Raw genomic sequence first — 27775 nt, 5'->3', positions numbered from 1 at the left:
TCAACAGTATCTTATTTGAGCAGGTCGCTTGTCACCTAAACACTACAGCTCACAGGTTGGCAAAATCTGACATGAAAGCAGATAATACGCTTAAGTCTTATTTATATATAATTTTCACGGGCGTACAATATTGTCAACAGTATCATATTTGAGCAGGTCGCTTGTCACCTAAACACTACAGCTCACAGGTTGGCAAAATCTGACATGAAAGCAGATAATACGCTTAAGTCTTATTTATATATAATTTTCACGGGCGTACAATATTGCCAACAATATCATATTTGAGCAGGTCGCTTGTCACCTAAACACTACAGCTCACAGGTTGGTAAAATTTCACATAAATGCAGATAATACGCTTAAGTCTTATTTATATATAATTTTCACGGGCGTACAATATTGTCAACAGTATCATATTTGTGCAGGTCGCTTGTCACCTAAACACTACAGCTCACAGGTTGGCAAAATCTGACATGAAAGCAGATAATACGCTTAAGTCTTATTTATATATAATTTTCACGGGCGTACAATATTGCCAACAGTATCATATTTGAGCAGGTCGCTTGTCACCTAAACACTACAGCTCACAGGTTGGTAAAATTTCACATAAATGCAGATAATACGCTTAAGTCTTATTTATATATAATTTTCACGGGCGTACAATATTGTCAACAGTATCATATTTGAGCAGGTCGCTTGTCACCTAAACACTACAGCTCACAGGTTGGCAAAATCTGACATGAAAGCAGATAATACGCTTAAGTCTTATTTATATATAATTTTCACGGGCGTACAATATTGCCAACAGTATCATATTTGAGCAGGTCGCTTGTCACCTAAACACTACAGCTCACAGGTTGGTAAAATTTCACATAAATGCAGATAATACGCTTAAGTCTTATTTATATATAATTTTCACGGGCGTACAATATTGTCAACAGTATCATATTTGAGCAGGTCGCTTGTCACCTAAACACTACAGCTCACAGGTTGGCAAAATCTGACATGAAAACAGATAATACGCTTAAGTCTTATTTATATATAATTTTCACGGGCGTACAATATTGTCAACAATATCATATTTGAGCAGGTCGCTTGTCACCTAAACACTACAGCTCACAGGTTGGCAAAATCTGACATGAAAGCAGATAATACGCTTAAGTCTTATTTATATATAATTTTCACGGGCGTACAATATTTTCAACAGTATCATATTTGAGCAGGTCGCTTGTCACCTAAACACTACAGCTCACAGGTTGGCAAAATCTGACATGAAAGCAGATAATACGCTTAAGTCTTATTTATATATAATTTTCACGGGCGTACAATATTGCCAACAGTATCATATTTGAGCAGGTCGCTTGTCACCTAAACACTACAGCTCACAGGTTGGTAAAATTTCACATGAATGCAGATAATACGCTTAAGTCTTATTTATATATAATTTTCACGGGCGTACAATATTGTCAACAGTATCATATTTGAGCAGGTCGCTTGTCACCTAAACACTACAGCTCACAGGTTGGCAAAATCTGACATGAAAACAGATAATACGCTTAAGTCTTATTTATATATAATTTTCACGAGCGTACAATATTGTCAACAGTATCATATTTGAGCAGGTCGCTTGTCACCTAAACACTACAGCTCACAGGTTGGCAAAATCTGACATGAAAGCAGATAATACGCTTAAGTCTTATTTATATATAATTTTAACGGGCGTACAATATTGTCAACAGTATCATATTTGAGCAGGTCGCTTGTCACCTAAACACTACAGCTCACAGGTTGGCAAAATCTGACATGAAAGCAGATAATACGCTTAAGTCTTATTTATATATAATTTTCACGGGCGTACAATATTGCCAACAGTATCATATTTGAGCAGGTCGCTTGTCACCTAAACACTACAGCTCACAGGTTGGTAAAATTTCACATAAATGCAGATAATACGCTTAAGTCTTATTTATAGATAATTTTCACGGGCGTACAATATTGTCAACAGTATCATATTTGAGCAGGTCGCTTGTCACCTAAACACTACAGCTCACAGGTTGGCAAAATCTGACATGAAAGCAGATAATACGCTTAAGTCTTATTTATATATAATTTTCATGGGCGTACAATATTGCCAACAGTATCATATTTGAGCAGGTCGCTTGTCACCTAAACACTACAGCTCACAGGTTGGTAAAATTTCACATAAATGCAGATAATACGCTTAAGTCTTATTTATATATAATTTTCACGGGCGTACAATATTGTCAACAGTATCATATTTGAGCAGGTCGCTTGTCACCTAAACACTACAGCTCACAGGTTGGCAAAATCTGACATGAAAGCAGATAATACGCTTAAGTCTTATTTATATATAATTTTCACGGGCGTACAATATTGCCAACAATATCATATTTGAGCAGGTCGCTTGTCACCTAAACACTACAGCTCACAGGTTGGTAAAATTTCACATAAATGCAGATAATACGCTTAAGTCTTATTTATATATAATTTTCACGGGCGTACAATATTGCCAACAATATCATATTTGAGCAGGTCGCTTGTCACCTAAACACTACAGCTCACAGGTTGGTAAAATTTCACATAAATGCAGATAATACGCTTAAGTCTTATTTATATATAATTTTCACGGGCGTACAATATTGTCAACAGTATCATATTTGAGCAGGTCGCTTGTCACCTAAACACTACAGCTCACAGGTTGGCAAAATCTGACATGAAAGCAGATAATACGCTTAAGTCTTATTTATATATAATTTTCACGGGCGTACAATATTGTCAACAGTATCATATTTGAGCAGGTCGCTTGTCACCTAAACACTACAGCTCACAGGTTGGCAAAATCTGACATGAAAGCAGATAATACGCTTAAGTCTTATTTATATATAATTTTCACGGGCGTACAATATTGTCAACAGTATCATATTTGAGCAGGTCGCTTGTCACCTAAACACTACAGTTCACAGGTTGGCAAAATCTGACATGAAAGCAGATAATACGCTTAAGTCTTATTTATATATAATTTTCACGGGCGTACAATATTGCCAACAGTATCATATTTGAGCAGGTCGCTAATCACCTAAACACTACAGCTCACAGGTTGGTAAAATTTCACATAAATGCAGATAATACGCTTAAGTCTTATTTATATATAATTTTCACGGGCGTACAATATTGTCAACAGTATCATATTTGAGCAGGTCGCTTGTCACCTAAACACTACAGCTCACAGGTTGGCAAAATCTGACATGAAAGCAGATAATACGCTTAAGTCTTATTTATATATAATTTTCACGGGCGTACAATATTGTCAACAGTATCATATTTGAGCAGGTCGCTTGTCACCTAAACACTACAGCTCACAGGTTTGCAAAATCTGACATGAAAGCAGATAATACGCTTAAGTCTTATTTATATATAATTTTCACGGGCGTACAATATTGCCAACAGTATCATATTTGAGCAGGTCGCTTGTCACCTAAACACTACAGCTCACAGGTTGGTAAAATTTCACATAAATGCAGATAATACGCTTAAGTCTTATTTATATATAATTTTCACGGGCGTACAATATTGTCAACAGTATCATATTTGAGCAGGTCGCTTGTCACCTAAACTCTACAGCTCACAGGTTGGCAAATCTGACATGAAAACAGATAATACGCTTAAGTCTTATTTATATATAATTTTCACGGGCGTACAATATTGTCAACAGTTTCATATTTGAGCAGGTCGCTTGTCACCTAAACACTACAGCTCACAGGTTGGCAAAATCTGACATGAAAGCAGATAATACGCTTAAGTCTTATTTATATATAATTTTCACGGGCGTACAATATTGTCAACAGTATCATATTTGGGCAGGTCGCTTGTCACCTAAACACTACAGCTCACAGGTTGGCAAAATCTGACATGAAAACAGATAATACGCTTAAGTCTTATTTATATATAATTTTCACGGGCGTACAATTTTGTCAACAGTATCTTATTTGAGCAGGTCGCTTGTCACCTAAACACTACAGCTCACAGGTTGGCAAAATCTGACATGAAAGCAGATAATACGCTTAAGTCTTATTTATATATAATTTTCACGGGCGTACAATATTGTCAACAGTATCATATTTGAGCAGGTCGCTTGTCACCTAAACACTACAGCTCACAGGTTGGCAAAATCTGACATGAAAGCAGATAATACGCTTAAGTCTTATTTATATATAATTTTCACGGGCGTACAATATTGCCAACAATATCATATTTGAGCAGGTCGCTTGTCACCTAAACACTACAGCTCACAGGTTGGTAAAATTTCACATAAATGCAGATAATACGCTTAAGTCTTATTTATATATAATTTTCACGGGCGTACAATATTGTCAACAGTATCATATTTGTGCAGGTCGCTTGTCACCTAAACACTACAGCTCACAGGTTGGCAAAATCTGACATGAAAGCAGATAATACGCTTAAGTCTTATTTATATATAATTTTCACTTGCGTACAATATTGCCAACAGTATCATATTTGAGCAGGTCGCTTGTCACCTAAACACTACAGCTCACAGGTTGGTAAAATTTCACATAAATGCAGATAATACGCTTAAGTCTTATTTATATATAATTTTCACGGACGTACAATATTGTCAACAGTATCATATTTGAGCAGGTCGCTTGTCACCTAAACACTACAGCTCACAGGTTGGCAAAATCTGACATGAAAGCAGATAATACGCTTAAGTCTTATTTATATATAATTTTCACGGGCGTACAATATTGCCAACAGTATCATATTTGAGCAGGTCGCTTGTCACCTAAACACTTCAGCTCACAGGTTGGTAAAATTTCACATAAATGCAGATAATACGCTTAAGTCTTATTTATATATAATTTTCACGGGCGTACAATATTGTCAACAGTATCATATTTGAGCAGGTCGCTTGTCACCTAAACACTACAGCTCACAGGTTGGCAAAATCTGACATGAAAACAGATAATACGCTTAAGTCTTATTTATATATAATTTTCACGGGCGTACAATATTGTCAACAGTATCATATTTGAGCAGGTCGCTTGTCACCTAAACACTACAGCTCACAGGTTGGCAAAATCTGACATGAAAGCAGATAATACGCTTAAGTCTTATTTATATATAATTTTCACGGGCGTACAATATTGCCAACAGTATCATATTTGAGCAGGTCGCTTGTCACCTAAACACTACAGCTCACAGGTTGGTAAAATTTCACATAAATGCAGATAATACGCTTAAGTCTTATTTATATATAATTTTCACGGGCGTACAATATTGTCAACAGTATCATATTTGAGCAGGTCGCTTGTCACCTAAACACTACAGCTCACAGGTTGGCAAAATCTGACATGAAAGCAGATAATACGCTTACGTCTTATTTATATATAATTTTCACGGGCGTACAATATTGCCAACAGTATCATATTTGAGCAGGTCGCTTGTCACCTAAACACTACAGCTCACAGGTTGGTAAAATTTCACATAAATGCAGATAATACGCTTAAGTCTTATTTATATATAATTTTCACGGGCGTACAATATTGTCAACAGTATCATATTTGAGCAGGTCGCTTGTCACCTAAACACTACAGCTCACAGGTTGGCAAAATCTGACATGAAAGCAGATAATACGCTTAAGTCTTATTTATATATAATTTTCACGGGCGTACAATATTGCCAACAGTATCATATTTGAGCAGGTCGCTTGTCACCTAAACACTACAGCTCACAGGTTGGTAAAATTTCACATAAATGCAGATAATACGCTTAAGTCTTATTTATATATAATTTTCACGAGCGTACAATATTGTCAACAGTATCATATTTGAGCAGGTCACTTGTCACCTAAACACTACAGCTCACAGGTTGGCAAAATCTGACATGAAAACAGATAATACGCTTAAGTCTTATTTATATATAATTTTCACGGGCGTACAATATTGTCAACAGTTTCATATTTGAGCAGGTCGCTTGTCACCTAAACACTACAGCTCACAGGTTGGCAAAATCTGACATGAAAGCAGATAATACGCTTAAGTCTTATTTATATATAATTTTCACGGGCGTACAATATTGTCAACAGTATCATATTTGAGCAGGTCGCTTGTCACCTAAACACTACAGCTCACAGGTTGGCAAAATCTGACATGAAAACAGATAATACGCTTAAGTCTTATTTATATATAATTTTCACGGGCGTACAATATTGTCAACAGTATCATATTTGAGCAGGTCGCTTGTCACCTAAACACTACAGCTCACACGTTGGCAAAATCTGACATGAAAGCAGATAATACGCTTAAGTCTTATTTATATATAATTTTCACGGGCATACAATATTGTCAACTTTATCATATTTGAGCAGGTCGCTTGTCACCTAAACACTACAGCTCACAGGTTGGCAAAATCTGACATGAAAGCAGATAATACGCTTAAGTCTTATTTATATATAATTTTCACGGGCGTACAATATTGTCAACAGTATCATATTTGAGCAGGTCGCTTGTCACCTAAACACTACAGCTCACAGGTTGGCAAAATCTGACATGAAAGCAGATAATACGCTTAAGTCTTATTTATATATAATTTTCACGGGCGTACAATATTGCCAACAATATCATATTTGAGCAGGTCGCTTGTCACCTAAACACTACAGCTCACAGGTTGGTAAAATTTCACATAAATGCAGATAATACGCTTAAGTCTTATTTATATATAATTTTCACGGGCGTACAATATTGTCAACAGTATCATATTTGAGCAGGTCGCTTGTCACCTAAACACTACAGCTCACAGGTTGGCAAAATCTGACATGAAAGCAGATAATACGCTTAAGTCTTATTTATATATAATTTTCATGGGCGTACAATATTGCCAACAGTATCATATTTGAGCAGGTCGCTTGTCACCTAAACACTACAGCTCACAGGTTGGTAAAATTTCACATAAATGCAGATAATACGCTTAAGTCTTATTTATATATAATTTTCACGGGCGTACAATATTGTCAACAGTATCATATTTGAGCAGGTCGCTTGTCACCTAAACACTACAGCTCACAGGTTGGCAAAATCTGACATGAAAGCAGATAATACGCTTAAGTCTTATTTATATATAATTTTCACGGGCGTACAATATTGCCAACAATATCATATTTGAGCAGGTCGCTTGTCACCTAAACACTACAGCTCACAGGTTGGTAAAATTTCACATAAATGCAGATAATACGCTTAAGTCTTATTTATATATAATTTTCACGGGCGTACAATATTGCCAACAATATCATATTTGAGCAGGTCGCTTGTCACCTAAACACTACAGCTCACAGGTTGGTAAAATTTCACATAAATGCAGATAATACGCTTAAGTCTTATTTATATATAATTTTCACGGGCGTACAATATTGTCAACAGTATCATATTTGAGCAGGTCGCTTGTCACCTAAACACTACAGCTCACAGGTTGGCAAAATCTGACATGAAAGCAGATAATACGCTTAAGTCTTATTTATATATAATTTTCAAGGGCGTACAATATTGACAACAGTATCATATTTGAGCAGGTCGCTTGTCACCTAAACACTACAGCTCACAGGTTGGTAAAATTTCACATAAATGCAGATAATACGCTTAAGTCTTATTTATATATAATTTTCACGGGCGTACAATATTGTCAACAGTATCATATTTGAGCAGGTCGCTTGTCACCTAAACACTACAGCTCACAGGTTGGCAAAATCTGACATGAAAGCAGATAATACGCTTAAGTCTTATTTATATATAAATTTCACGGGCGTACAATATTGCCAACAGTATCATATTTGAGCAGGTCGCATGTCACCTAAACACTACATCTCACAGGTTGGTAAAATTTCACATAAATGCAGATAATACGCTTAAGTCTTATTTATATATAATATTCACGGGCGTACAATATTGTCAACAGTATCATATTTGAGCAGGTCGCTTGTCACCTAAACACTACAGCTCACAGGTTGGCAAAATCTGACATGAAAGCACATAATACGCTTAAGTCTTATTTATATATAATTTTCACGGGCGTACAATATTGTCAACAGTATCATATTTGAGCAGGTCGCTTGTCACCTAAACACTACAGCTCACAGGTTGGCAAAATCTGACATGAAAGCAGATAATACGCTTAAGTCTTATTTATATATAATTTTCACGGGCGTACAATATTGTCAACAGTATCATATTTGAGCAGGTCGCTTGTCACCTAAACACTACAGCTCACAGGTTGGCAAAATCTGACATGAAAGCAGATAATACGCTTAAGTCTTATTTATATATAATTTTCACGGGCGTACAATATTGCCAACAGTATCATATTTGAGCAGGTCGCTTGTCACCTAAACACTACAGCTCACAGGTTGGTAAAATTTCACATAAATGCAGATAATACGCTTAAGTCTTATTTATATATAATTTTCACGGGCGTACAATATTGTCAACAGTATCATATTTGAGCAGGTCGCTTGTCACCTAAACACTACAGCTCACAGGTTGACAAAATCTGACATGAAAGCAGATAATACGCTTAAGTCTTATTTATATATAATTTTCACGGGCGTACAATATTGCCAACAGTATCATATTTGAGCAGGTCGCTTGTCACCTAAACACTACAGCTCACAGGTTGGTAAAATTTCACATAAATGCAGATAATACGCTTAAGTCTTATTTATATATAATTTTCACGGGCGTACAATATTGTCAACAGTATCATATTTGAGCAGGTCGCTTGTCACCTAAACACTACAGATCACAGGTTGGCAAAATCTGACATGAAAGCAGATAATACGCTTAAGTCTTATTTATATATAATTTTCAAGGGCGTACAATATTGTCAACAGTATCATATTTGAGCAGGTCGCTTGTCACCTAAACACTACAGCTCACAGGTTGGCGAAATCTGACATGAAAGCAGATAATACGCTTAAGTCTTATTTATATATAATTTTCACGGGCGTACAATATTGCCAACAGTATCATATTTGAGCAGGTCGCTTGTCACCTAAACACTACAGCTCACAGGTTGGTAAAATTTCACATAAATGCAGATAATACGCTTAAGTCTTATTTATATATAATTTTCACGGGCGTACAATATTGTCAACAGTATCATATTTGAGCAGGTCGCTTGTCACCTAAACACTACAGCTCACAGGTTGGCAAAATCTGACTTGAAAACAGATAATACGCTTAAGTCTTATTTATATATAATTTTCACGGGCGTACAATATTGTCAACAGTATCATATTTGAGCAGGTCGCTTGTCACCTAAACACTACAGCTCACAGGTTGGCAAAATCTGACATGAAAGCAGATAATACGCTTAAGTCTTATTTATATATAATTTTCACGGGCGTACAATATTGTCAACAGTATCATATTTGAGCAGGTCGCTTGTCACCTAAACACTACAGCTCACAGGTTGGCAAAATCTGACATGAAAGCAGATAATACGCTTAAGTCTTATTTATATATAATTTTCACGGGCGTACAATATTGCCAACAGTATCATATTTGAGCAGGTCGCTTGTCACCTAAACACTACAGCTCACAGGTTGGTAAAATTTCACATAAATGCAGATAATACGCTTAAGTCTTATTTATATATAATTTTCACGGGCGTACAATATTGTCAACAGTATCATATTTGAGCAGGTCGCTTGTCACCTAAACACTACAGCTCACAGGTTGGCAAAATCTGACATGAAAGCAGATAATACGCTTAAGTCTTATTTATATATAATTTTCACGGGCGTACAATATCGTCAACAGTATCATATTTGAGCAGGTCGCTTGTCACCTAAACACTACAGCTCACAGGTTGGCAAAATCTGACATGAAAGCAGATAATACGCTTAAGTCTTATTTATATATAATTTTCACGGGCGTACAATATTGTCAACAGTATCATATTTGAGCAGGTCGCTTGTCACCTAAACACTACAGCTCACAGGTTGGCAAAATCTGACATGAAAGCAGATAATACGCTTAAGTCTTATTTATATATAATTTTCACGGGCGTACAATATTGTCAACAGTATCATATTTGAGCAGGTCGCTTGTCACCTAAACACTACAGCTCACAGGTTGGCAAAATCTGACATGAAAGCAGATAATACGCTTAAGTCTTATTTATATATAATTTTCACGGGCGTACAATATTGTCAACAGTATCATATTTGAGCAGGTCGCTTGTCACCTAAACACTACAGCTCACAGGTTAACAAAATCTGACATGAAAGCAGATAATACGCTTAAGTCTTATTTATATATAATTTTCACGGGCGTACAATATTGCCAACAGTATCATATTTGAGCAGGTCGCTTGTCACCTAAACACTACAGCTCACAGGTTGGTAAAATTTCACATAAATGCAGATAATACGCTTAAGTCTTATTTATATATAATTTTCACGGGCGTACAATATTGTCAACAGTATCATATTTGAGCAGGTCGCTTGTCACCTAAACACTACAGCTCACAGGTTGGCAAAATCTGACATGAAAGCACATAATACGCTTAAGTCTTATTTATATATAATTTTCACGGGCGTACAATATTGTCAACAGTATCATATTTGAGAAGGTCGCTTGTCACCTAAACACTACAGCTCACAGGTTGGCAAAATCTGACATGAAAGCAGATAATACGCTTAAGTCTTATTTATATATAATTTTCACGGGCGTACAATATTGTCAACAGTATCATATTTGAGCAGGTCGCTTGTCACCTAAACACTACAGCTCACAGGTTGGCAAAATCTGACATGAAAGCAGATAATACGCTTAAGTCTTATTTATATATAATTTTCACGGGCGTACAATATTGCCAACAGTATCATATTTGAGCAGGTCGCTTGTCACCTAAACACTACTGCTCACAGGTTGGTAAAATTTCACATAAATGCAGATAATACGCTTAATTCTTATTTATATATAATTTTCACGGGCGTACAATATTGTCAACAGTATCATATTTGAGCAGGTCGCTTGTCACCTAAACACTACAGCTCACAGGTTGGCAAAATCTGACATGAAAACAGATAATACGCTTAAGTCTTATTTATATATAATTTTCACGGGCGTACAATTTTGTCAACAGTATCATATTTGAGCAGGTCGCTTGTCACCTAAACACTACAGCTCACAGGTTGGCAAAATCTGACATGAAAGCAGATAATACGCTTAAGTCTTATTTATATATAATTTTCACGGGCGTACAATATTGTCAACAGTATCATATTTGAGCAGGTCGCTTGTCACCTAAACACTACAGCTCACAGGTTGGCAAAATCTGACATGAAAGCAGATAATACGCTTAAGTCTTATTTATATATAATTTTCACGGGCGTACAATATTGTCAACAGTATCATATTTGAGCAGGTCGCTTGTCACCTAAACACTACAGCTCACAGGTTGGTAAAATTTCACATAAATGCAGATAATACGCTTAAGTCTTATTTATATATAATTTTCACGGGCGTACAATATTGTCAACAGTATCATATTTGAGCAGGTCGCTTGTCACCTAAACACTACAGCTCACAGGTTGGCAAAATCTGACATGAAAGCAGATAATACGCTTAAGTCTTATTTATATATAATTTTCACGGGCGTACAATATTGCAAACAGTATCATATTTGAGCAGGTCGCTTGTCACCTAAACACTACAGCTCACAGGTTGGTAAAATTTCACATAAATGCAGATAATACGCTTAAGTCCTATTTATATATAATTTTCACGGGCGTACAATATTGTCAACAATATCATATTTGAGCAGGTCGCTTGTCACCTAAACACTACAGCTCACAGGTTGGCAAAATCTGACATGAAAACAGATAATACGCTTAAGTCTTATTTATATATAATTTTCACGGGCGTACAATATTTTCAACAGTTTCATATTTGAGCAGGTCGCTTGTCACCTAAACACTACAGCTCACAGGTTGGCAAAATCTGACATGAAAGCAGATAATACGCTTAAGTCTTATTTATATATAATTTTCACGGGCGTACAATATTGTCAACAGTATCATATTTGAGCAGGTCGCTTGTCACCTAAACACTACAGCTCACAGGTTGGCAAAATCTGACATGAAAACAGATAATACGCTTAAGTCTTATTTATATATAATTTTCACGGGCGTACAATATTGTCAACAGTATCATATTTGAGCAGGTCGCTTGTCACCTAAACACTACAGCTCACAGGTTGGCAAAATCTGACATGAAAGCAGATAATACGCTTAAGTCTTATTTATATATAATTTTCACGGGCGTACAATATTGTCAACAGTATCATATTTGAGCAGGTCGCTTGTCACCTAAACACTACAGCTCACAGGTTGGCAAAATCTGACATGAAAGCAGATAATACGCTTAAGTCTTATTTATATATAATTTTCACGGGCGTACAATATTGTCAACAGTATCATATTTGAGCAGGTCGCTTGTCACCTAAACACTACAGCTCACAGGTTGGCAAAATCTGACATGAAAGCAGATAATACGCTTAAGTCTTATTTATATATAATTTTCACGGGCGTACAATATTGCCAACAATATCATATTTGAGCAGGTCGCTTGTCACCTAAACACTACAGCTCACAGGTTGGTAAAATTTCACATAAATGCAGATAATACGCTTAAGTCTTATTTATATATAATTTTCACGGGCGTACAATATTGTCAACAGTATCATATTTGAGCAGGTCGCTTGTCACCTAAACACTACAGCTCACAGGTTGGCAAAATCTGACATGAAAGCAGATAATACGCTTAAGTCTTATTTATATATAATTTTCACGGGCGTACAATATTGCCAACAATATCATATTTGAGCAGGTCGCTTGTCACCTAAACACTACAGCTCACAGGTTGGTAAAATTTCACATAAATGCAGATAATACGCTTAAGTCTTATTTATATATAATTTTCACGGGCGTACAATATTGCCAACAGTATCATATTTGAGCAGGTCGCTTGTCACCTAAACACTACAGCTCACAGGTTGGTAAAATTTCACATAAATGCAGATAATACGCTTAAGTCTTATTTATATATAATTTTCACGGGCGTACAATATTGTCAACAGTATCATATTTGAGCAGGTCGCTTGTCACCTAAACACTACAGCTCACAGGTTGGCAAAATCTGACATGAAAACAGATAATACGCTTAAGTCTTATTTATATATAATTTTCACGGGCGTACAATATTGTCAACAGTATCATATTTGAGCAGGTCGCTTGTCACCTAAACACTACAGCTCACAGGTTGGCAAAATCTGACATGAAAGCAGATAATACGCTTAAGTCTTATTTATATATAATTTTCACGGGCGTACAATATTGTCAACAGTATCATATTTGAGCAGGTCGCTTGTCACCTAAACACTACAGCTCACAGGTTGGCAAAATCTGACATGAAAGCAGATAATACGCTTAAGTCTTATTTATATATAATTTTCACGGGCGTACAATATTGCCAACAGTATCATATTTGAGCAGGTCGCTTGTCACCTAAACACTACAGCTCACAGGTTGGTAAAATTTCACATAAATGCAGATAATACGCTTAAGTCTTATTTATATATAATTTTCACGGGCGTACAATATTGTCAACAGTATCATATTTGAGCAGGTCGCTTGTCACCTAAACACTACAGCTCACAGGTTGGCAAAATCTGACATGAAAGCACATAATACGCTTAAGTCTTATTTATATATAATTTTCACGGGCGTACAATATTGTCAACAGTATCATATTTGAGCAGGTCGCTTGTCACCTAAACACTACAGCTCACAGGTTGGCAAAATGTGACATGAAAGCAGATAATACGCTTAAGTCTTATTTATATATAATTTTCACGGGCGTACAATATTGTCAACAGTATCATATTTGAGCAGGTCGCTTGTCACCTAAACACTACAGCTCACAGGTTGGCAAAATCTGACATGAAAGCAGATAATACGCTTAAGTCTTATTTATATATAATTTTCACGGGCGTACAATATTGCCAACAGTATCATATTTGAGCAGGTCGCTTGTCACCTAAACACTACAGCTCACAGGTTGGTAAAATTTCACATAAATGCAGATAATACGCTTAAGTCTTATTTATATATAATTTTCACGGGCGTACAATATTGTCAAAAGTATCATATTTGAGCAGGTCGCTTGTCACCTAAACACTACAGCTCACAGGTTGGCAAAATCTGACATGAAAGCAGATAATACGCTTAAGTCTTATTTATATATAATTTTCACGGGCGTACAATATTGCCAACAGTATCATATTTGAGCAGGTCGCTTGTCACCTAAACACTACAGCTCACAGGTTGGTAAAATTTCACATAAATGCAGATAATACGCTTAAGTCTTATTTATATATAATTTTCACGGGCGTACAATATTGTCAACAGTATCATATTTGAGCAGGTCGCTTGTCACCTAAACACTACAGCTCACAGGTTGGCAAAATCTGACATGAAAGCAGATAATACGCTTAAGTCTTATTTATATATAATTTTCACGGGCGTACAATATTGTCAACAGTATCATATTTGAGCAGGTCGCTTGTCACCTAAACACTACAGCTCACAGGTTGGCGAAATCTGACATGAAAGCAGATAATACGCTTAAGTCTTATTTATATATAATTTTCACGGGCGTACAATATTGCCAACAGTATCATATTTGAGCAGGTCGCTTGTCACCTAAACACTACAGCTCACAGGTTGGTAAAATTTCACATAAATGCAGATAATACGCTTAAGTCTTATTTATATATAATTTTCACGGGCGTTCAATATTGTCAACAGTATCATATTTGAGCAGGTCGCTTGTCACCTAAACACTACAGCTCACAGGTTGGCAAAATCTGACTTGAAAACAGATAATACGCTTAAGTCTTATTTATATATAATTTTCACGGGCGTACAATATTGTCAACATTATCATATTTGAGCAGGTCGCTTGTCACCTAAACACTACAGATCACAGGTTGGCAAAATCTGACATGAAAGCAGATAATACGCTTAAGTCTTATTTATATATAATTTTCACGGGCGTACAATATTGTCAACAGTATCATATTTGAGCAGGTCGCTTGTCACCTAAACACTACAGCTCACAGGTTGGCAAAATCTGACATGAAAGCAGATAATACGCTTAAGTCTTATTTATATATAATTTTCACGGGCGTACAATATTGCCAACAGTATCATATTTGAGCAGGTCGCTTGTCACCTAAACACTACAGCTCACAGGTTGGTAAAATTTCACATAAATGCAGATAATACGCTTAAGTCTTATTTATATATAATTTTCACGGGCGTACAATATTGTCAACAGTATCATATTTGAGCAGGTCGCTTGTCACCTAAACACTACAGCTCACAGGTTGGCAAAATCTGACATGAAAGCAGATAATACGCTTAAGTCTTATTTATATATAATTTTCACGGGCGTACAATATCGTCAACAGTATCATATTTGAGCAGGTCGCTTGTCACCTAAACACTACAGCTCACAGGTTGGCAAAATCTGACATGAAAGCAGATAATACGCTTAAGTCTTATTTATATATAATTTTCACGGGCGTACAATATTGTCAACAGTATCATATTTGAGCAGGTCGCTTGTCACCTAAACACTACAGCTCACAGGTTGGCAAAATCTGACATGAAAGCAGATAATACGCTTAAGTCTTATTTATATATAATTTTCACGGGCGTACAATATTGTCAACAGTATCATATTTGAGCAGGTCGCTTGTCACCTAAACACTACAGCTCACAGGTTGGCAAAATCTGACATGAAAGCAGATAATACGCTTAAGTCTTATTTATATATAATTTTCACGGGCGTACAATATTGTCAACAGTATCATATTTGAGCAGGTCGCTTGTCACCTAAACACTACAGCTCACAGGTTGGCAAAATCTGACATGAAAGCAGATAATACGCTTAAGTCTTATTTATATATAATTTTCACGGGCGTACAATATTGCCAACAGTATCATATTTGAGCAGGTCGCTTGTCACCTAAACACTACAGCTCACAGGTTGGTAAAATTTCACATAAATGCAGATAATACGCTTAAGTCTTATTTATATATAATTTTCACGGGCGTACAATATTGTCAACAGTATCATATTTGAGCAGGTCGCTTGTCACCTAAACACTACAGCTCACAGGTTGGCAAAATCTGACATGAAAGCAGATAATACGCTTAAGTCTTATTTATATATAATTTTCACGGGCGTACAATATTGTCAACAGTATCATATTTGAGCAGGTCGCTTGTCACCTAAACACTACAGCTCACAGGTTGGCAAAATCTGACATGAAAGCAGATAATACGCTTAAGTCTTATTTATATATAATTTTCACGGGCGTACAATATTGCCAACAGTATCATATTTGAGCAGGTCGCTTGTCACCCAAACACTACAGCTCACAGGTTGGTAAAATTTCACATAAATGCAGATAATACGCTTAAGTCTTATTTATATATAATTTTCACGGGCGTACAATATTGTCAACAGTATCATATTTGAGCAGGTCGCTTGTCACCTAAACACTACAGCTCACAGGTTGACAAAATCTGACATGAAAGCAGATAATACGCTTAAGTCTTATTTATATATAATTTTCACGGGCGTACAATATTGCCAACAGTATCATATTTGAGCAGGTCGCTTGTCACCTAAACACTACAGCTCACAGGTTGGTAAAATTTCACATAAATGCAGATAATACGCTTAAGTCTTATTTATATATAATTTTCACGGGCGTACAATATTGTCAACAGTATCATATTTGAGCAGGTCGCTTGTCACCTAAACACTACAGCTCACAGGTTGGCAAAATCTGACATGAAAGCAGATAATACGCTTAAGTCTTATTTATATATAATTTTCACGGGCGTACAATATTGTCAACAGTATCATATTTGAGCAGGTCGCTTGTCACCTAAACACTACAGCTCACAGGTTGGCGAAATCTGACATGAAAGCAGATAATACCCTTAAGTCTTATTTATATATAATTTTCACGGGCGTACAATATTGCCAACAGTATCATATTTGAGCAGGTCGCTTGTCACCTAAACACTACAGCTCACAGGTTGGTAAAATTTCACATAACTGCAGATAATACGCTTAAGTCTTATTTATATATAATTTTCACGGGCGTACAATATTGTCAACAGTATCATATTTGAGCAGGTCGCTTGTCACCTAAACACTACAGCTCACAGGTTGGCAAAATCTGACTTGAAAACAGATAATACGCTTAAGTCTTATTTATATATAATTTTCACGGGCGTACAATATTGTCAACAGTATCATATTTGAGCAGGTCGCTTGTCACCTAAACACTACAGCTCACAGGTTGGCAAAATCTGACATGAAAGCAGATAATACGCTTAAGTCTTATTTATATATAATTTTCACGGGCGTACAATATTGTCAACAGTATAATATTTGAGCAGGTCGCTTGTCATCTAAACACTACAGCTCACAGGTTGGCAAAATCTGACATGAAAGCAGATAATACGCTTAAGTCTTATTTATATATAATTTTCACGGGCGTACAATATTGCCAACAGTATCATATTTGAGCAGGTCGCTTGTCACCTAAACACTACAGCTCACAGGTTGGTAAAATTTCACATAAATGCAGATAATACGCTTAAGTCTTATTTATATATAATTTTCACGGGCGTACAATATTGTCAACAGTATCATATTTGAGCAGGTCGCTTGTCACCTAAACACTACAGCTCACAGGTTTACAAAATCTGACATGAAAGCAGATAATACGCTTAAGTCTTATTTATATATAATTTTCACGGGCGTACAATATCGTCAACAGTATCATATTTGAGCAGGTCGCTTGTCACCTAAACACTACAGCTCACAGGTTGGCAAAATCTGACATGAAAGCAGATAATACGCTTAAGTCTTATTTATATATAATTTTCACGGGCGTACAATATTGTCAACAGTATCATATTTGAGCAGGTCGCTTGTCACCTAAACACTACAGCTCACAGGTTGGCAAAATCTGACATGAAAGCAGATAATACGCTTAAGTCTTATTTATATATAATTTTCACGGGCGTACAATATTGTCAACAGTATCATATTTGAGCAGGTCGCTTGTCACCTAAACACTACAGCTCACAGGTTGGCAAAATCTGACATGAAAGCAGATAATACGCTTAAGTCTTATTTATATATAATTTTCACGGGCGTACAATATTGCCAACAATATCATATTTGAGCAGGTCGCTTGTCACCTAAACACTACAGCTCACAGGTTGGTAAAATTTCACATAAATGCAGATAATACGCTTAAGTCTTATTTATATATAATTTTCACGGGCGTACAATATTGTCAACAGTATCATATTTGAGCAGGTCGCTAGTCACCTAAACACTACAGCTCACAGGTTGGCAAAATCTGACATGAAAACAGATAATACGCTTAAGTCTTATTTATATATAATTTTCACGGGCGTACAATATTGTCAACAGTATCATATTTGAGCAGGTCGCTTGTCACCTAAACACTACAGCTCACAGGTTGGCAAAATCTGACATGAAAGCAGATAATACGCTTAAGTCTTATTTATATATAATTTTCACGGGCGTACAATATTGTCAACAGTATCATATTTGAGCAGTTCGCTTGTCACCTAAACACTACAGCTCACAGGTTGGCAAAATCTGACATGAAAGCAGATAATACGCTTAAGTCTTATTTATATATAATTTTCACGGGCGTACAATATTGCCAACAGTATCATATTTGAGCAGGTCGCTTGTCACCTAAACACTACAGCTCACAGGTTGGTAAAATTTCACATAAATGCAGATAATACGCTTAAGTCTTATTTATATATAATTTTCACGGGCGTACAATATTGTCAACAGTATCATATTTGAGCAGGTCGCTTGTCACCTAAACACTACAGCTCACAGGTTGGCAAAATCTGACATGAAAGCACATAATACGCTTAAGTCTTATTTATATATAATTTTCACGGGCGTACAATATTGTCAACAGTATCATATTTGAGCAGGTCGCTTGTCACCTAAACACTACAGCTCACAGGTTGGCAAAATCTGACATGAAAGCAGATAATACGCTTAAGTCTTATTTATATATAATTTTCACGGGCGTACAATATTGTCAACAGTATCATATTTGAGCAGGTCGCTTGTCACCTAAACACTACAGCTCACAGGTTGGCAAAATCTGACATGAAAGCAGATAATACGCTTAAGTCTTATTTATATATAATATTTTCACGGGCGTACAATATTGCCAACAGTATCATATTTGAGCAGGTCGCTTGTCACCTAAACACTACAGCTCACAGGTTGTTAAAATTTCACATAAATGCAGATAATACGCTTAAGTCTTATTTATATATAATTTTCACGGGCGTACAATATTGTCAACAGTATCATATTTGAGCAGGTCGCTTGTCACCTAAACACTACAGCTCACAGGTTGGCAAAATCTGACATGAAAGCAGATAATACGCTTAAGTCTTATTTATGTATAATTTTCACGGGCGTACAATATTGCCAACAGTATCATATTTGAGCAGGTCGCTTGTCACCTAAACACTACAGCTCACAGGTTGGTAAAATTTCACATAAATGCAGATAATACGCTTAAGTCTTATTTATATATAATTTTCACGGGCGTACAATATTGTCAACAGTATCATATTTGAGCAGGTCGCTTGTCACCTAAACACTACAGCTCACAGGTTGGCAAAATCTGACATGAAAGCAGATAATACGCTTAAGTCTTATTTATATATAATTTTCACGGGCGTACAATATTGTCAACAGTATCATATTTGAGCAGGTCGCTTGTCACCTAAACACTACAGCTCACAGGTTGCAAAATCTGACAGGAAAGCAGATAATACGCTTAAGTCTTATTTATATATAATTTTCACGGGCGTACAATATTGCCAACAGTATCATATTTGAGCAGGTCGCTTGTCACCTAAACACTACAGCTCACAGGTTGGTAAAATTTCACATAAATGCAGATAATACGCTTAAGTCTTATTTATATTTAATTTTCACGGGCGTACAATATTGTCAACAGTATCATATTTGAGCAGGTCGCTTGTCACCTAAACACTACAGCTCACAGGTTGGCAAAATCTGACTTGAAAACAGATAATACGCTTAAGTCTTATTTATATATAATTTTCACGGGCGTACAATATTGTCAACAGTATCATATTTGAGCAGGTCGCTTGTCACCTAAACACTACAGCTCACAGGTTGGCAAAATCTGACATGAAAGCAGATAATACGCTTAAGTCTTATTTATATATAATTTTCACGGGCGTACAATATTGTCAACAGTATCATATTTGAGCAGGTCGCTTGTCACCTAAACACTACAGCTCACAGGTTGGCAAAATCTGACATGAAAGCAGATAATACGCTTAAGTCTTATTTATATATAATTTTCACGGGCGTACAATATTGCCAACAGTATCATATTTGAGCAGGTCGCTTGTCACCTAAACACTACAGCTCACAGGTTGGTAAAATTTCACATAAATGCAGATAATACGCTTAAGTCTTATTTATATATAATTTTCACGGGCGTACAATATTGTCAACAGTATCATATTTGAGCAGGTCGCTTGTCACCTAAACACTACAGCTCACAGGTTGGCAAAATCTGACATGAAAGAAGATAATACGCTTAAGTCTTATTTATATATAATTTTCACGGGCGTACAATATTGTCAACAGTATCATATTTGAGCAGGTCGCTTGTCACCTAAACACTACAGCTCACAGGTTGGCAAAATCTGACATGAAAGCAGATAATACGCTTAAGTCTTATTTATATATAATTTTCACGGGCGTACAATATTGTCAACTGTATCATATTTGAGCAGGTCGCTTGTCACCTAAACACTACAGCTCACAGGTTGGCAAAATCTGACATGAAAGCAGATAATACGCTTAAGTCTTATTTATATATAATTTTCACGGGCGTACAATATTGCCAACAGTATCATATTTGAGCAGGTCGCTTGTCACCTAAACACTACAGCTCACAGGTTGGTAAAATTTCACATAAATGCAGATAATACGCTTAAGTCTTATTTATATATAATTTTCACGGGCGTACAATATTGTCAACAGTATCATATTTGAGCAGGTCGCTTGTCACCTAAACACTACAGCTCACAGGTTGGCAAAATCTGACATGAAAGCAGATAATACGCTTAAGTCTTATTTATATATAATTTTCACGGGCGTACAATATTGCCAACAGTATCATATTTGAGCAGGTCGCTTGTCACCTAAACACTACAGCTCACAGGTTGGTAAAATTTCACATAAATGCAGATAATACGCTTAAGTCTTATTTATATATAATTTTCACGGGCGTACAATATTGTCAACAGTATCATATTTGAGCAGGTCGCTTGTCACCTAAACACTACAGCTCACAGGTTGGCAAAATCTGACATGAAAACAGATAATACGCTTAAGTCTTATTTATATATAATTTTCACGGGCGTACAATATTGTCAACAGTATCATATTTGAGCAAGTCGCTTGTCACCTAAACACTACAGCTCACAGGTTGGCAAAATCTGACATGAAAGCAGATAATACGCTTAAGTCTTATTTATATATAATTTTCACGGGCGTACAATATTGTCAACAGTATCATATTTGAGCAGGTCGCTTGTCACCTAAACACTACAGCTCACAGGTTGGCAAAATCTGACATGAAAGCAGATAATACGCTTAAGTCTTATTTATATATAATTTTCACGGGCGTACAATATTGTCAACAGTATCATATTTGAGCAGGTCGCTTGTCACCTAAACACTACAGCTCACAGGTTGGCAAAATCTGACATGAAAGCAGATAATACGCTTAAGTCTTATTTATATATAATTTTCACGGGCGTACAATATTGCCAACAGTATCATATTTGAGCAGGTCGCTTGTCACCTAAACACTACAGCTCACAGGTTGGTAAAATTTCACATAAATGCAGATAATACGCTTAAGTCTTATTTATATATAATTTTCACGGGCGTACAATATTGTCAACAGTATCATATTTGAGCAGGTCGCTTGTCACCTAAACACTACAGCTCACAGGTTGGCAAAATCTGACATGAAAGCAGATAATACGCTTAAGTCTTATTTATATATAATTTTCACGGGCGTACAATATTGTCAACAGTATCATATTTGAGCAGGTCGCTTGTCACCTAAACACTACAGCTCACAGGTTGGCAAAATCTGACATGAAAGCAGATAATACGCTTAAGTCTTATTTATATATAATTTTCACGGGCGTACAATATTGTCAACAGTATCATATTTGAGCAGGTCGCTTGTCACCTAAACACTACAGCTCACAGGTTGGCGAAATCTGACATGAAAGCAGATAATACGCTTAAGTCTTATTTATATATAATTTTCACGGGCGTACAATATTGCCAACAGTATCATATTTGAGCAGGTCGCTTGTCACCTAAACACTACAGCTCACAGGTTGGTAAAATTTCACATAAATGCAGATAATACGCTTAAGTCTTATTTATATATAATTTTCACGGGCGTACAATATTGTCAACAGTATCATATTTGAGCAGGTCGCTTGTCACCTAAACACTACAGCTCACAGGTTGGCAAAATCTGACATGAAAACAGATAATACGCTTAAGTCTTATTTATATATAATTTTCACGGGCGTACAATATTGTCAACAGTATCATATTTGAGCAGGTCGCTTGTCACCTAAACACTACAGCTCACAGGTTGGCAAAATCTGACATGAAAGCAGATAATACGCTTAAGTCTTATTTATATATAATTTTCACGGGCGTACAATATTGTCAACAGTATCATATTTGAGCAGGTCGCTTGTCACCTAAACACTACAGCTCACAGGTTGGCAAAATCTGACATGAAAGCAGATAATACGCTTAAGTCTTATTTATATATAATTTTCACGGGCGTACAATATTGCCAACAGTATCATATTTGAGCAGGTCGCTTGTCACCTAAACACTACAGCTCACAGGTTGGTAAAATTTCACATAAATGCAGATAATACGCTTAAGTCTTATTTATATATAATTTTCACGGGCGTACAATATTGTCAACAGTATCATATTTGAGCAGGTCGCTTGTCACCTAAACACTACAGCTCACAGGTTGGCAAAATCTGACATGAAAGCACATAATACGCTTAAGTCTTATTTATATATAATTTTCACGGGCGTACAATATTGTCAACAGTATCATATTTGAGCAGGTCGCTTGTCACCTAAACACTACAGCTCACAGGTTGGCAAAATCTGACATGAAAGCAGATAATACGCTTAAGTCTTATTTATATATAATTTTCACGGGCGTACAATATTGTCAACAGTATCATATTTGAGCAGGTCGCTTGTCACCTAAACACTACAGCTCACAGGTTGGCAAAATCTGACATGAAAGCAGATAATACGCTTAAGTCTTATTTATATATAATTTTCACGGGCGTACAATATTGCCAACAGTATCATATTTGAGCAGGTCGCTTGTCACCTAAACACTACAGCTCACAGGTTGTTAAAATTTCACATAAATGCAGATAATACGCTTAAGTCTTATTTATATATAATTTTCACGGGCGTACAATATTGTCAACAGTATCATATTTGAGCAGGTCGCTTGTCACCTAAACACTACAGCTCACAGGTTGGCAAAATCTGACATGAAAGCAGATAATACGCTTAAGTCTTATTTATATATAATTTTCACGGGCGTACAATATTGTCAACAGTATCATATTTGAGCAGGTCGCTTGTCACCTAAACACTACAGCTCACAGGTTGGCAAAATCTGACAGGAAAGCAGATAATACGCTTAAGTCTTATTTATATATAATTTTCACGGGCGTACAATATTGCCAACAGTATCATATTTGAGCAGGTCGCTTGTCACCTAAACACTACAGCTCACAGGTTGGTAAAATTTCACATAAATGCAGATAATACGCTTAAGTCTTATTTATATTTAATTTTCACGGGCGTACAATATTGTCAACAGTATCATATTTGAGCAGGTCGCTTGTCACCTAAACACTACAGCTCACAGGTTGGCAAAATCTGACTTGAAAACAGATAATACGCTTAAGTCTTATTTATATATAATTTTCACGGGCGTACAATATTGTCAACAGTATCATATTTGAGCAGGTCGCTTGTCACCTAAACACTACAGCTCACAGGTTGGCAAAATCTGACATGAAAGCAGATAATACGCTTAAGTCTTATTTATATATAATTTTCACGGGCGTACAATATTGTCAACAGTATCATATTTGAGCAGGTCGCTTGTCACCTAAACACTACAGCTCACAAGTTGGCAAAATCTGACATGAAAGCAGATAATACGCTTAAGTCTTATTTATATATAATTTTCACGGGCGTACAATATTGCCAACAGTATCATATTTGAGCAGGTCGCTTGTCACCTAAACACTACAGCTCACAGGTTGGTAAAATTTCACATAAATGCAGATAATACGCTTAAGTCTTATTTATATATAATTTTCACGGGCGTACAATATTGTCAACAGTATCATATTTGAGCAGGTCGCTTGTCACCTAAACACTACAGCTCACAGGTTGGCAAAATCTGACATGAAAGAAGATAATACGCTTAAGTCTTATTTATATATAATTTTCACGGGCGTACAATATTGTCAACAGTATCATATTTGAGCAGGTCGCTTGTCACCTAAACACTACAGCTCACAGGTTGGCAAAATCTGACATGAAAGCAGATAATACGCTTAAGTCTTATTTATATATAATTTTCACGGGCGTACAATATTGTCAACTGTATCATATTTGAGCAGGTCGCTTGTCACCTAAACACTACAGCTCACAGGTTGGCAAAATCTGACATGAAAGCAGATAATACGCTTAAGTCTTATTTATATATAATTTTCACGGGCGTACAATATTGCCAACAGTATCATATTTGAGCAGGTCGCTTGTCACCTAAACACTACAGCTCACAGGTTGGTAAAATTTCACATAAATGCAGATAATACGCTTAAGTCTTATTTATATATAATTTTCACGGGCGTACAATATTGTCAACAGTATCATATTTGAGCAGGTCGCTTGTCACCTAAACACTACAGCTCACAGGTTGGCAAAATCTGACATGAAAGCAGATAATACGCTTAAGTCTTATTTATATATAATTTTCACGGGCGTACAATATTGCCAACAGTATCATATTTGAGCAGGTCGCTTGTCACCTAAACACTACATCTCACAGGTTGGTAAAATTTCACATAAATGCAGATAATACGCTTAAGTCTTATTTATATATAATTTTCACGGGCGTACAATATTGTCAACAGTATCATATTTGAGCAGGTCGCTTGTCACCTAAACACTACAGCTCACAGGTTGGCAAAATCTGACATGAAAGAAGATAATACGCTTAAGTCTTATTTATATATAATTTTCACGGGCGTACAATATTGTCAACAGTATCATATTTGAGCAGGTCGCTTGTCACCTAAACACTACAGCTCACAGGTTGGCAAAATCTGACATGAAAGCAGATAATACGCTTAAGTCTTATTTATATATAATTTTCACGGGCGTACAATATTGCCAACAGTATCATATTTGAGCAGGTCGCTTGTCACCCAAACACTACAGCTCACAGGTTGGTAAAATTTCACATAAATGCAGATAATACGCTTAAGTCTTATTTATATATAATTTTCACGGGCGTACAATATTGTCAACAGTATCATATTTGAGCAGGTCGCTTGTCACCTAAACACTACAGCTCACAGGTTGACAAAATCTGACATGAAAGCAGATAATACGCTTAAGTCTTATTTATATATAATTTTCACGGGCGTACAATATTGCCAACAGTATCATATTTGAGCAGGTCGCTTGTCACCTAAACACTACAGCTCACAGGTTGGTAAAATTTCACATAAATGCAGATAATACGCTTAAGTCTTATTTATATATAATTTTCACGGGCGTACAATATTGTCAACAGTATCATATTTGAGCAGGTCGCTTGTCACCTAAACACTACAGCTCACAGGTTGGCAAAATCTGACATGAAAGCAGATAATACGCTTAAGTCTTATTTATATATAATTTTCACGGGCGTACAATATTGTCAACAGTATCATATTTGAGCAGGTCGCTTGTCACCTAAACACTACAGCTCACAGGTTGGCGAAATCTGACATGAAAGCAGATAATACCCTTAAGTCTTATTTATATATAATTTTCACGGGCGTACAATATTGCCAACAGTATCATATTTGAGCAGGTCGCTTGTCACCTAAACACTACAGCTCACAGGTTGGTAAAATTTCACATAACTGCAGATAATACGCTTAAGTCTTATTTATATATAATTTTCACGGGCGTACAATATTGTCAACAGTATCATATTTGAGCAGGTCGCTTGTCACCTAAACACTACAGCTCACAGGTTGGCAAAATCTGACTTGAAAACAGATAATACGCTTAAGTCTTATTTATATATAATTTTCACGGGCGTACAATATTGTCAACAGTATCATATTTGAGCAGGTCGCTTGTCACCTAAACACTACAGCTCACAGGTTGGCAAAATCTGACATGAAAGCAGATAATACGCTTAAGTCTTATTTATATATAATTTTCACGGGCGTACAATATTGTCAACAGTATAATATTTGAGCAGGTCGCTTGTCATCTAAACACTACAGCTCACAGGTTGGCAAAATCTGACATGAAAGCAGATAATACGCTTAAGTCTTATTTATATATAATTTTCACGGGCGTACAATATTGCCAACAGTATCATATTTGAGCAGGTCGCTTGTCACCTAAACACTACAGCTCACAGGTTGGTAAAATTTCACATAAATGCAGATAATACGCTTAAGTCTTATTTATATATAATTTTCACGGGCGTACAATATTGTCAACAGTATCATATTTGAGCAGGTCGCTTGTCACCTAAACACTACAGCTCACAGGTTTACAAAATCTGACATGAAAGCAGATAATACGCTTAAGTCTTATTTATATATAATTTTCACGGGCGTACAATATCGTCAACAGTATCATATTTGAGCAGGTCGCTTGTCACCTAAACACTACAGCTCACAGGTTGGCAAAATCTGACATGAAAGCAGATAATACGCTTAAGTCTTATTTATATATAATTTTCACGGGCGTACAATATTGTCAACAGTATCATATTTGAGCAGGTCGCTTGTCACCTAAACACTACAGCTCACAGGTTGGCAAAATCTGACATGAAAGCAGATAATACGCTTAAGTCTTATTTATATATAATTTTCACGGGCGTACAATATTGTCAACAGTATCATATTTGAGCAGGTCGCTTGTCACCTAAACACTACAGCTCACAGGTTGGCAAAATCTGACATGAAAGCAGATAATACGCTTAAGTCTTATTTATATATAATTTTCACGGGCGTACAATATTGCCAACAATATCATATTTGAGCAGGTCGCTTGTCACCTAAACACTACAGCTCACAGGTTGGTAAAATTTCACATAAATGCAGATAATACGCTTAAGTCTTATTTATATATAA

The sequence above is a fragment of the Lepisma saccharinum genome, chromosome 18 (genome assembly GCF_977018435.1).
Source record: "Lepisma saccharinum chromosome 18, izLepSacc3.1, whole genome shotgun sequence".
Lineage (NCBI taxonomy): Eukaryota > Metazoa > Arthropoda > Insecta > Zygentoma > Lepismatidae > Lepisma > Lepisma saccharinum.
Note: the sequence above shows the minus strand (reverse complement) of the source record.